Here is a 14,071-nt window from a genome sequence, read left to right as displayed (position 1 = left end):
ATTTAAACAATAGTACATCGTTTAAACATTACAGAGATCGTAATTTGCGAGAAATTTGAAATAATCATAATAGTAAATCTCAATATTTAAGAATATTGATTTCGTGTTCGTTAACTACGTATAACCTCAACGAAAACAAACTTTTGACCGACTCTGAAGGTTACCGTTCATCGAATAGTATTATTGAAGGTTACAGTTTTTCTTTAGCATTATGACTAACAATATTTTTCTAAATATCGTGCAATCACAACGAGGACTTAAGGTAAATATATTTTTATATCAAACATTTCAAATATTTTCAACAAATTACAACGATGATACTAATCATTTAGTTTTTATTTTTCTGTTTCAGAGCATCATTGCGAGCGTGCGCGGAGCAATGATGAAATCGAGTGTTTTTATCGTTAAAATAAAACTAAAAATATCGCGATGTAAAAGCAGTGGTTGTTCGTTCGCGTTCCGCGATTTAAATAAGAGAATTTGCATCGATTGCGTGCAATGCAGTCGTTAGAGTCAGTGCTTGTTCGCAAAGTATTTTGCTTTTTTAACAGTCGCACAGATTGTATTTATAAAAAAATAGTAGAGTTTCGGGAAGTAAATTCAGTGATCGTACGTTAATAAAAAATTATCGCGTATTAGAGTCAGTGCGTCATTGAAGAGGATCTCAACCTACAGCGATGTCAACCTACTTCATTTTCAACCATCTACGAATCATCCATCCTCAATTTCGACCTAAATCGTGGACGAGTGTTTTGGAGCCATCGCAGAACTTCTTAAGTAGTAAGTGAATTTTTAAATCCCTCCGATTACTCAATCATGTCAAGGACCAAAGGTCCGAATCGATACGAGTGATCGATTGTAATTAATTTAGAGTTGCATTAGATTTAAGTTATATTTATCATTTTTTTCTAGGTTTTATAATAAGGATCGATAATTATTGCTTTATAGACATGTTTCGGTAATAGTAGATATCGATTTGAAATCGATTACTTGTCAGTAATAGAAGAGTTCTATTTTACCGATTTTTGTCGATACTAGTACATATCTGCTTTACGACATGTCGGTAATGTTAATTTTTTATTTATCGATTGGGTAAGATATCGCTAATAGTTTATTCCTGTTTAATTTTTGTTGGTAAAATGTCGGTAATTTTACAACGTTATTTTATCGACCGAGTAAACGAGTTTCTTATCATCTTTTCGGTTTTATCAGTATTATTATTACTATTATTATTATTAGAATTATATCACCCTATTATCATTATCATTATTCCCCTTCTTTATCAATTCCACCGTTCTCACGCTCGTACGCGTCCCATCGCATCCTCCGGGTATCTTTTCTTCCCTTTTTCTTTTTCTTTTTCTCTATACGGAATCATCGAGAGATGGATTTATCGTTGATGGGGCAATTTGTCGGCATGGTTTCGATATATCGGCAATGGTCCGACCATTGAGGGACTCGTTTCATTATCGAGGGATTAGATTTTTACACGAATGTTTTGGAACCTTTCTGCATTATATGCAGAGAAAGAATTTTTTTTTTCGAATAGAATAAGGAGAATACTCGATCGTGTATAGGCGTATTCACGATCGCGATTAAATTCTATCGTGAACTTCGTTTTATTATTCGAAATTTCGAAAGTATGAAAGATCATGTTCAATAGTGAATGATATAAAGTTCCGATATTGCGATATGGACTGATTTTTTTGCAATTAGTGTTGGGACTTGACTCGTGGGTCCTTCAAATGCAGCAACCTCCACGTGGTGGGACCTGGGTCGGTATTACTTGCGATATATCAAATTTAATGCGATGCAAGTAATACCGGGCGAATGGCTGCATACTTCAGTGCGTTTAAAAGTGATTTTTTTTTTCTATTTCTAGCTAAATTTTAAAGTACTTATATTTTACATTGTTAAACGTACTTCAATAGATAAATAGATCAGATATAGAAGTTGTCAAATAATTTCTTAGATAAACGCACTGACAAATTTTAATTTCTTTATTATTCTTATTCGTTCTTATTTATCCCCGTTTATTCTTAGTTATTCTTATTAATTTTCATTTAACGTGATTTAGACTTTTCAGATTAAATACTATATTTTTTATTTTACTTACGTTCGCCGGCCAAATATTTCAGAATTCAAGATATGCGTCAATGATTTTCTTTGTACTGTCGTTGCTATTATTTTTTATATATTATATTTTTTTTGCTTTGGTAGATTTATTATTTTTAGTATATACAAATATTTATGTCGTACATTAACTCGATTTTTAACTTACTCGTTTGCAGCTGGGGATATAACTTATAAAAATTTATATCATAGACGTATAGTATGAACAGAGTTTCCCTATTGCGCCTAGTTCATAGTTCATCCATACTTGTCGCTGAAGTCATATGTACTATGAGCAGAAGGTGTTAAAAGCAGCCTTAAGTTTAGGATGAAAGACAAGAGGAATAAAAAAGAGAAGAGTAAGGAAGATGAAAGCTAGTGAGGAACAAACTGGCAGGACAAAACTGCAAAACCCCTTATAAATATTTATGAAGGAACCACCTTGAAATCCTCCCTCAAACCATACAACCCTTGACGACCCTAACACTACATACCCGCATCTCAGTTTGAAAATACCTTGTCACGTTCCCTCTCGGTCGGTAACACAGATCGCATTGTAATGTCCTGTTTTACCGAATCGTCGTATCCGGATACGAACGAATCCCGAATAATCCTCGTGTTTGAGGGTTGTTCTCCCTTCTTCTTTCAGGTTGCACGTGCTACGCAGAAATATCGGAAATACGTGTAGTAGGAAGAAAAAAGAAAAAAAGAAAAAAGAAACTAGCTATTGCGAGGAAAATTGCATCAAATTTTGAAACCTGAAATCTATTTAAACCTAAAGAAAGAAGAAGAAGAAGAAGAAGAAGAAGAAATAGAAAAAAATAAATCTCTAACAGCAGTTTTAAACTACTTTACAAAAATGTCGTGCTAAATAAAATTTACGATTACACACAAACACACACATAAATATTTTATATCTATATATTTTATCTGAAGGATATTTTCGTATATTTCTGAAATGTTTTCTTCGAAAAGGTAACTCGGAAATTATTAATTTCTCTTTTTTCTTTTTTACTTTTTCTCTTCTTAATACGACGAAAACAATTATCTACAGTGACAACCTCCGACAAAATATAAATGGATTGTATTTTAAATAAAGTGAGACAGAGAATTAGTTTCTCGAAAAGGAGAGAGGACAGGTGGTTGTAATAGTAGTAGCAAAGGTGCGATTTAAAGCGACGAACACGATTAGCTGACATTCTGTCAAACGCATTCATCTCGTAAATAACTACGTATACACACGTAGAACCATAGAAATATCCTTTAGAACTTAGATGATAAAACGACGACGAGGTAACCGAAGGTTTCGCGGTATTTTGCTTCCAGGAAAATTAATCGAAAAGTTAGGGTGATTTTGTAAATGGCACGATCAATTCGGCTTCGTTGACGAGTAAATTAAATGGTTTCACAATCGATTGAAAAGATTTTTAATATTTCTTTTATCGGCACGAAAACTTGATTTAGAAATAAATTGTTGTTGATTTTCTCGAGAATGAATCCATCGTACGTACACCACAATCCGATTAGAATGAAATGCGCGGGGAGATTAATTCCCGACGTTGGCCCACTTAATTACATGCCGCACAGCCGATTCTCATAATTAGCTCGCAAAACGGTATTCACTGGTAGAGAGGGGAGGGGGGAGAGAGAGAGAGAGAGAGAGAGAACACATAGGCACGGAATAGTCCGTTAATTCATATTCATTTCACAGACGGATCCACATACAAATACAAATGCGTGGTATGGTATACGCGAATACGCATGCACACACCATGCATATAATGTAAAATCAATAGTTTCTCGATTGGATCGAAGTGACAATCGGTCAAAGTCAATACATTTAAACATGGAATTTCACTTGGACTTCTCTTTACAAAGTCCTGAGGGTTAAAAAGGTAGGTAGAGTAAGAAAAATCTTGCTTTTAGCCAAAGGGACAGCTAAAACGACAGATTTATTCGGAGCCTTGGGCAAGGATCATCCTTTTAGAATACCCACCCCTTGGACTTTAGCAGGCACCCGTTAGACGGCGAGTCCTTTGATGTATGCGCCCGTCCGACATGACCTACGGCCGTTCGACTTAGGTGGAAAGGGGGTAGACAAGGGGGTTACGTAGACGGAAGAGGAGAAGGAAGAGGACGGTAGAAGAAGAACAGTTTCCCTATATATTTCGACGTTCCGTTTTAGATTTTCACGTTCGAACGAAGTAACATAGTTTGCGGAAGTAAAGGAGGAGTTAAAGAAGATGAAATAATTTTTTTCACACTGGTGTTCGAGTCAACTATACTCACCTGTTAAACTCAACCAGTGAGTCCATTCGTTCTGACGACGACGACGACGACGACGACGACGACTTTTGCGGTTTCTCTAAGCCTGGTTTCACACGAACGAACGAACGAACGAGTGAAGAGAGAAGGTGGTTGACTGAATCGTATAGGAGTCAAAGAGCATAGGAGGAATTCAATACCTCTAATGGAAGGGTCCGGTATCGGCATCTGCTGCTAGCTCTGCTGCTAGTACGACAAGCAGGATTCGTCAAAAGTCACTCGTTTCATCTACCTTCGTCCTGCCAGGAATTAATTAAACTAATGAAGTAATGTGTCTGTGCTTGTGGGAACCATCGGCTCATCTTCTCTCTTTCTCTCTTTTTTAATATTTTGCCTTTCTTTCTTTTTTTCTTCTTTTATTTTTTCTTTTTTTACACAGTCTCCTGTCAGGTATGGCAAAGAGATGAAAAAAAAAAAAAGGAAAAGCAAAAAGAGATCAGACTTCTCGACAGCCGAAGGGATAACTGTGAGCCATGCACAGACACGTTTCAAGAGAGTGAAAGAGATGGAAGAGCTAGTGGAGTTCTGGGAATAGGCTCGTACGTAGTTCTCCTTGATTATTAACGTCGGTAATTCAGCTTTATCGACGATTGCCACTCCGTAGGCGAAACCGGAGGGGTCGAGACACCTATTTCTCTCTCTCTATCTCTCTTTCTCTCTCTCTCTCTCACTCTTGCTCTTCCATCTGGCAAACCCCATGAGTAATCTCCGTACGCGTGGGCTAATACGTTGAAATATTAAGTGCAACCACGCTATCGTTTTTCTGCTTCGTGCCAGTCTGTTTTCTCGGAGAAATTATACAGCAGGAAGAGTTCCTTCTTATGACTTATGATGTGTTGAAAAAAGAAAAACAAAAAAAAAAAAAAAGAAAAAGAACGAACATTTTCGAACTTTTATTATTTATTAATATCAAATTTTCGTATGTATTAATATCTAATTATTTATTGAAATATTAATTTCAACGCCTGGAGATATGCAATATTTTGTACATCATCGATAATGTACCCCTTTCGATATGCAATATTCTTGTTTTAGCGTATCCATTGTCCATCGTCAAGGGGTAATATTGAAAATATATGGAACGTTTGTTTATCTGTTTTTAAGGGTAATATTATAAGTATCGAAAAATTAAACGAGGAAGAATAAAGTAGATTAAAGAACGAAAAGTATAGCAAAGGCGTTGTCATTTTTCGAGAGCCATAAAATAAATCTTGAGGTTGGTTTTATTTACCGAGCTGTCTAATAAGACACGAAGCTTCAACATGAGTTTTTCTTTTTTTTTTCCTTTTCTCTCTCTCTCTCTCTCTCTCTCTCTTTTTATTTCTCTCTTTTTCCCTAACGCGTTCACAGTTCTAGTCGGTGAAATTTACAACGTGTCACGAGTAACCGAGAGATAGGTCACGTTCTATGAATAGTGGAATTAAATTTGAACGCGAAAACTCCGAAGGGAATTCTGGGATATGTATGTACATAGGTACACCTCCTACTCTGTATTATATGAACGGGTAGAAAATTGTATTTAACGAAATATTCAACTATCGTATAAATTTATACTCCAACTTCTCCCTTTTTTCCTCCTAACTTCCACTCCCATCACTCCCTCTTCATTCTCCTCCTCCTTTTTGAATTTATAGTCAATACGGGAAAACAATTTAACGTTCTTTTCCTCGCAGTTAACAACAACTAAACGAACCGTATAATATCATGCATTAACGGAACGATAAATTACATATTATTAAAAAGCCATTATTAGCACGATTTACATGGAAATCCGGATAAAGTGGATCTCTGGAAAACAACAATTTTCCATACCCTCTACTACTCGCAAAATTAAGCTCCGCTTCGTTACGCGCGATAATCATAAAAGTCATTTGCGTTTATTCGACCGACCGAAGGAGCGTACTTATCGTTACCAAACTTATCCAATTTCATGAAAATCACGATTTCATTTGGCCGATGCAACCTCAGGCAAATTCTATATAATATATTTATATATATATATATATATTTATCTATCTATATATTTGCATATATATATATGTATGTATATATTCTATATATGTAATTTAAAATATATTTTATCGAGATGCATACTATCATTTTTGAAATTCCGAAGAGTGTTAACGAAATGTTAAAAACTTTTATCGTACGTCTGTTTTGGAAACGGACAGGTGTTGCTCGCACGTCGTAGATTCATGGCGTAACTTCATTATTTTTACTAGCTGGGCAAACGCCAACAATAAATTCCGAAACACAAATTTACGGAGAGATATGGCACGTTTTTCCGAGTACGCGAGTTTGTTCTCTCGTAGACGATAATGCATCTGTCTTTATGTTTCCGCATAGATACATGTATACACGGTGAACTTTTTATAAAGTTATTTAAGGCTACTTTTGAAATTTACAAAACTCAAAACTAGAGATGTAGACTTACGAAGAATATATCGAAGATCAATTCGTTCAAATTTTTATCGATTAACAACGTTATCAATTGTTTCATAGTAAAAATTTAAAGAAAAAAAGGAAAAAAGAAAAGAAAAAAAAAAAAAAAAACTTTATCAACAACGTTATTTGATAAGTCCTATATACATGTATTCCTCCTACGTATTATATTTTCGAATTATTTCTAAACGGATTTAAAGCTTTTATAATTTTGAAGCATTTCGTTAAATTCCAGTTGTTCTGAAACGCATTCTCGATGAACATCGACTCTAGTTTTTATTAAAACCGAATTCTTTCATAACGTTTTTTCTATTAATTAACGCACAATGATTTCTGCTTGTTCGTTTTCCCTCTCTCTTTCTCTCTCTTTCCCCCTTTCCCTTTTTCTCTCCCGATTGATTTCATTTCCAGTTGATAGATTTTTATTCATTACTTTTTCTTTGTTTTTTGCCGTCCATTTTCTCTCTCTCTCTCTCTCTCCTTCTTTCTTTTTTTTAAATTCAACTTCATAATATCATACTGATGATTCATAATACTTTTCGAAAAGAATGAGTTTCTCCTTCGGAGGGTAGCTGTTTTCGAACGTTTGGAGTTGAAACAGAAGTTTCCTATGGGAAAAGGGTGGGGGTTGAGATGGGTTGGGATGAGAGAAGGTAAATACTTCTACAGCTGCTACTGTTGCTGTTGCTGTTGCTATTACTGTTGTTGTTGCTGCCGCTGCTGCTGCTGCTGCTCCTGCTGCTGATGGTAATGGTGAATGAGAAGAAAATCGAGAACAGGAATGATAATTAACCGCTCGTGCAAATACGTGCCTGGCTTTGGCGCATTCCACAAGCCAAAAACGTGAAGCCGGCTAGAGTCGAGAGGCCGATGGCTCAAAGTAAAACAAACACATAGTCCTCCTCTCACCATGCATATTCGGTGGTGGCACGTAAATGTACGGTGGGAGGGAGAGGAGGAGGTAGGAGGGTGAAAGAGGTGGTTGAAATTCGCTGCCTCTGGACGTTGGCTATCGACTCGGAAACGCGACGATCGTTTAATACGACTCTCTCTCCCTCTCTCTTTTTCTCTCTTCCTCTTTCTCTCCCTCTCTTTCGATCTGACTCTTGCGCGGAGCAACGACGAAATAAAATAGCTGCCTGGTGGAAATTCGAACGAACGGCGACGCTCGTAAATCGCGCGAGATTTAGTCGATGGGAACGAAATCCCAGGTGGACGGGCGTACGTCTTTTTAACCGAGCTACCTACTACACCTACTACTACTCTACGTAATACTATTATTACTACTACTACTACTACTACTACACTACTACTACTACTATAGTATATTATTATAGTATTACTTCGTCGATTCTATTTTATAAGTCGTAAAGATCTAAGAGAGAAAATTTAAGAAGCTGCCTGGTGAAGGTTTAGCGAGCTCTGAATAGGTCGGAACATAAATTTTCTTGACTTTATATAAACCAAGTTTATACCGACGAATGACTTTTCGATTTACGAGACTTATATGTCCTAAGGGGGCGAAGGAACGGGGAGAGGGAGATCGTGTATGTTTTATTATGATCATTTTTACGTTTTTCTTTTGGGCAACAATTTTATGAATGGAATTGATAATTTTAAGATTTATAATTTTGATATTTTTGTTATTATTAAATCTACCAAAAACTTTCATATTTAAATATATAAATATATAGAAACGATCTTTCAAAGATTTATAATTTCGATAAAGTAATATAAAAGAAATATCAAAGATAGCATTGTATTAAATTTATCAAGAAATTCTGTTCATTCTCTTTTTTTATTTTCTCGTTTTCTTCCTCTTCTCTTTTCTAGATATAAAAATAAAAATTCGACGATAGTGAGAGTCTAATATGGTTGTATAAAAAGATTTGCTCGCTATTACGGTTCTTTGTCGTGATCAAATTTACGTGATAAAAATGTTAAGAGGAACTAAAACGTATTTCGAGTAAACGACCACGAAGATGAATTTGACGGGCCGATAAAGTCAATCAATCGATTCGGTTCATCGGACTTTGAACGTTGGAGTAGTTTCAGAATTTCGCGTATTTACCGATTCCTCGGGGCAAGAGCCGGAACAAACGTATATCCCTCGTGTTTAATCGTCTGTCGCATTGTTCCTCCCTCGTTTCGACATAATCCGCGAGGCCGCCCCATACGGAAGTTAAATCGTAGAAGGGGTGCAAGCACGTCGAACGTTCGTCATGTGAATTCTCTATGTGAATTCTCAGGAGTATAGTGGGTTTGAAAAAAAGAAGAAAGAAAGAATGAAAGAAAAAAGGCAAAAAGAAAAAAAAAAGAAAAGGCAGAAAAAGGTTCTGTGGTTTGTTCGATAAAAAAAGATTCGACTTTTGATTATTCTCGATCGTCCATCACAATAAGAATTAATAGTATCAATGAAAAAGCACAAAAACAGACTTGATTTTTCTGACAAGTGATTTTGTTTGAAATGAAAAGATAATAAAAGAAAGAATATTTTCATATTTAATTATTTGTAACGATCAAATTTTGATAACTCGATTAAAGCGACGTATCCGTTTTATCGATGGAAACATTGATTTTCTTTTTTTTTTTTTTTTTGTATTATAAATAAGTGCGATCGTGTTTGAAAAAGATATTTTAAGTATCTAATAATTTTTACAAGATAAGAAAATTTCTACGGATCGATTAAAGTAAATTGTCCTATATACTGTTTTCTTCTTCTTCTTTTTTTCTTTTCTTAAATATTCGAGCTGTTCTAAAATGGTTTACTTCGTTTTAGGACAACGATAGACTTTCCATCTTCGTTTTTCTTTAGTTCACGTACACATGTATATAGGATGCAATCCTATTTTACTGTTTTCTTCTTTCTTTCTCTCTCTCTCTCTCCTTGGATGGTATTACTTACCTGGTAAAATAGGGAGTACCGCACCTTCAAGATTACCCCTACCAATCTGATAAGCGGTTTTTCCGTACTGTAACCTGATTGGAAGCTACGAAAGCTTATCATATTCGTCAGATTGGATTATGGATATGGAAGGAAGAAGAAGTATGCGAGACGTATCAAGGAAATTTCCTCTTATCAACGACAACCGCATCTACCTTATCTATGATATGATATGATATGTTATATATACTATGTATATGTATGTACATATATATATATATATATATATATACATGATATGATATATGTACTATGTATATATACATAGACATATATATGGTATGATATATGACATGATATATGTATTATGTATATGTACATAGACACGTATATGATATGTTATATGATATGAGCCATGTATGTGTACATAGACATATACATATTGATATACAACATATCACGTATGTCATATAGCATATACAATATTATATACATATGCATAAGATATTGACGTATAAGTTCTTGTCTTATATGCTAATGCTGATCTTCCTTATTCAAGCAGATTGCCTATAATATCGTCAATCCGGTTCAGACATAGCTATTAATATGATTACTTCATAAAGGAGGATATATGTGCTTTCGATTTTCGCTAGGCAGACAAACTAATTCAGCTAAAGGGAAATGATACGAATAAGGAACACGAAAAAGAAACATGGTTTATCCCATAAGAAAGATTTCTCTGTGCGGAGAAGATTTTCGGGAAGATCGTTAATCAAAATTAAGTAATCTCTTTTATTTTTACGACTAAACTTCCTGAACCTTTCGTTATATTGGTGATCGATCAAAACCGATCCAGGTTTTTGCTAAATAATCAAGGAATCGGACGAAGGTTATACTGAAGGGATGAAATAAATTTTAAGTTGACCAAATGTGCACAAAAAACGTGAATATAATAACAATAATATATATATATATATCTATATATAACGCATATGTATGTATACATGGTTCTTATTACAACAATTTCATCCTTTTATTTTATTATTTATTTATTTAATTTTTTTTTTAATCCCTAGCCTACCCAAAATCGTCGGAAATGCGAATTCGGTTGATGAAATGTTCTTTCTCTCCCCCTCTCTCTCTCTCTTTTTCACTTTACCCCTTTTTTTTCTTCGATCATTTTTCTCTTTTATCTTCCCTTTTATCTTCTATCTTCTTCTTCCTCATCTATTTTGTTCTCACTCATTTCCCTATGGACCAATCTCGCTTGGGAATTCCAGTTTCCGACGTTGCTCTCACCGATATAATGCAACATGTAAATTTTATAATATATTAACATCTGCTTTTCTTCTTCTTCTTCGTCTCCTTCTTCTTCTTCGTCTCCTTCTTCTTCTTCTTCTTCTTCTTCTTCTTATATTTCTATTTATTTCTTTTTTTATGCATTTTTTTTTCTTTTTCATTTTTTTGTTTAATTTATTTTGCCCTTACTTCTGGACTTCTTAAATACGAGGCGCCTACCTATAAACGCAGTTACAAAAGATTTTTGCCCTAAACCTTTTTGTTATCCTTTTTTTTTCCCTTTTTTTTCTTCTTCTTTTTCTCTCTTCCTTCCTTAAATCATCCCCCTTTAATTACCATTTATACATTTCGATCTTCCTTCTCTACTCAGTAAAGCTGTACTGAATTATTGTATATGCGTATAGTTTTCTATGTGTATGTATATGCGTGCGTACGTGCGTACGTACGTACACGCACACGTGTAGTTATGTATCTTCTCCGTGTTCGTGTCTACATATGTACGTTTATTCATTTTACGTGAGTATTCTTGACAAATAAAGACCGGAATTATTCTTTTTTTCCTTTTTTTCTCGTTTTCTCTTTTTCTCCTTTTTTTCTTTTTTTAATTTTTCTTTCTAACAATTGTCTTTGAGAAGGAATGTAGCAGATTGAGTAAATATTTACAATTATGTGTTCGAAGAAACGCGACGAATGTATTGTATATGTACGAGGGACAAGTGCGTGTGGCAAAAATCGTTCGGTCTCCAAATCTTATCGATCGTTTTTTTCGATCATGATCGATACTTTGGAAAGTTAAAGGATCTATTGAAAAAAATGTCTTTTTTACTTCTCTCTCTCTCTCTCTCTCTCTCTCTCTCTCTGTTTCGTCCGTCTTTTTTCATTTTTTTTTGTTTTTCTTTCAAAAACTTTGCCACAGTCTTGTATCACGTGATATAATAATCTAAATTACACGATTTTAAAAGACGATCGATAACTATGCTTCGTTGATAATTTCCGATCCGCTTAGCCCACAGCCTCGAGATAATACAACGGACAATTGACTCGCATCGAACGACGTTTCTCAATCATTTTCATTTTTGATTCTCTCTATTGTTTATAGTCTGATTATTTCATATTAACGATTTATCGATGAGGTATATATATATATTTATATCGATGAGGTATATATATATATATAAATATATACACACATATATGATAAAACTCGTTGTCCTACGAACTATTAAAATTATTTAGTAAAAACAAAAAAGGGGATGAGAGGGACGAAAACGATTTTTTTTGAACTTCCAACGAGAGGGAAATAATTAGTAAAACGAAAGTAATTTTTTTTTTAAAGTTGTAAGAACGAAAAATATTTCAACTCTCGCTGTGACTTATATTTTTTGGATATTAATGAATGATAATTCATTGATGCAAATATGATCAGATTTATTGTTATATTTGAAAAATTAGAACGATCTCGAAAATAAAAAAAGGGGAGAGAAAAAAAGGATACGATCTTGAAAATCCAAACGAGACAGGAATAACTTGATAAAACCCGAGCAATTTTTGTTGTAACTAGAAGTTGTCGGGAAAAGAAAAAAAAGAATAGATAAGAAAAAAAAAAAAAAAAAAAAGAAAAAATATTTATTCCCTGTAAGTTAAACAAGACGATGAGAGAAGGAAGGGATGAACTATGAGAGAAAGGGATTTTCTTCGTCGACGTTCTATCTCGTGCGAGAAATAAAAAGTGACAAGTGAAAGTTAGACGGCGTCGAGACTTTTCAATGCTAGAATGAAATTCAATGGTAAAATTTCGTTGGTTGGAAAGAGGAATGAATAAGCGAACAAGAAAAGAAAAGAAAAGAAAAAGAAAAAATAAAAAGAAAAATAGGAAAAAAAAAAAAGAAAGGAATAATAAAAATGACTCTCGAAGATGACGAAACGTTCGAGAAACGCGAGATTTTTAAGAGTTCGTCATTAAAGCGGATGCGCGCCTTGTGTTGCATGCATCTGCATGTGCATTTGTGTCTGTGTGTGTGTGTGTGTGTTTATGTGTATGTACGTGAAAAACGGTTTACGATCTCTGAATGAACGTTTTTCGTTTCGTCGTTGAACGCAATGAGAAGTTGTCAAAGGACACGAGACTGGCGCCGAGGATTAACTTATCCGGAAATAAACTATCGTTGCGATGCGATGCGATGCGATGTGATGCGATGCGATGCGACGCGATACGATGCGATGTCCAGGAAAACGCGAATGGAAAACAGGGGTGGAATGATGGTAAGGGTTGAGAGGGAGCGAGAGGAGGATTCGGGTTGTTGGTATAGTAAAAGCGAAGCTCGACGTAAAACTTTTACGCGTGGCGACTATTAAAACAAAAAGTAAAATGAAATTGAAAGTGAATCAACAAGAAAAATAAAAAAAAAAAAAAAAAGAAAAAAAAGAGAAAAGATAAAAAGATAAAAAGAAAGAGAAAAAAAGAGATGGAAAAAAGAAAAGGGAAAAAAATAAACGAGTTGACGTACAGTGGGTCACAAAATTCTTTGAACACCTTTCGAAATTCTTTCAAGCTTTTTTTTTTATAATAATCTTTACTTCAAATGTATGTCATAAGAAGTTTATCCGTCGTAAAGAAATGTTTTATTCCCTTTTTTCTTTTTTTTTTTTCATCTTGGTAGTAATGTAATAAAGAATTGAAAATTAAGTTTTTTTTTTTGCATTTTGTAAATATTTGTTTCGCGATTGTTTCGCGTAAATTTGGGGATACATTGTATCATGAAATAATCAAGTGATCTTCGTACGAGTTAGATCGTTGAAATATCGATCGATCTTTTTCTTTTTTTTTTTCTCAATTTTTTTGCTTACTTTAAAAATAATATACGATTCTAAAAAAATGTACGAATATTTTGTTGACACACTGTACATACATAAATAAATACATACATAGATACATACATATATATGTATATATATATGTATGCAGTATATAATTATTATCCTCGATCATAAGAAATTAAAAAAAAAAAA

The sequence above is a fragment of the Vespula pensylvanica genome, chromosome 1 (genome assembly GCF_014466175.1).
Source record: "Vespula pensylvanica isolate Volc-1 chromosome 1, ASM1446617v1, whole genome shotgun sequence".
Taxonomy (NCBI): Eukaryota; Metazoa; Arthropoda; class Insecta; order Hymenoptera; family Vespidae; genus Vespula; species Vespula pensylvanica.
Note: the sequence above shows the minus strand (reverse complement) of the source record.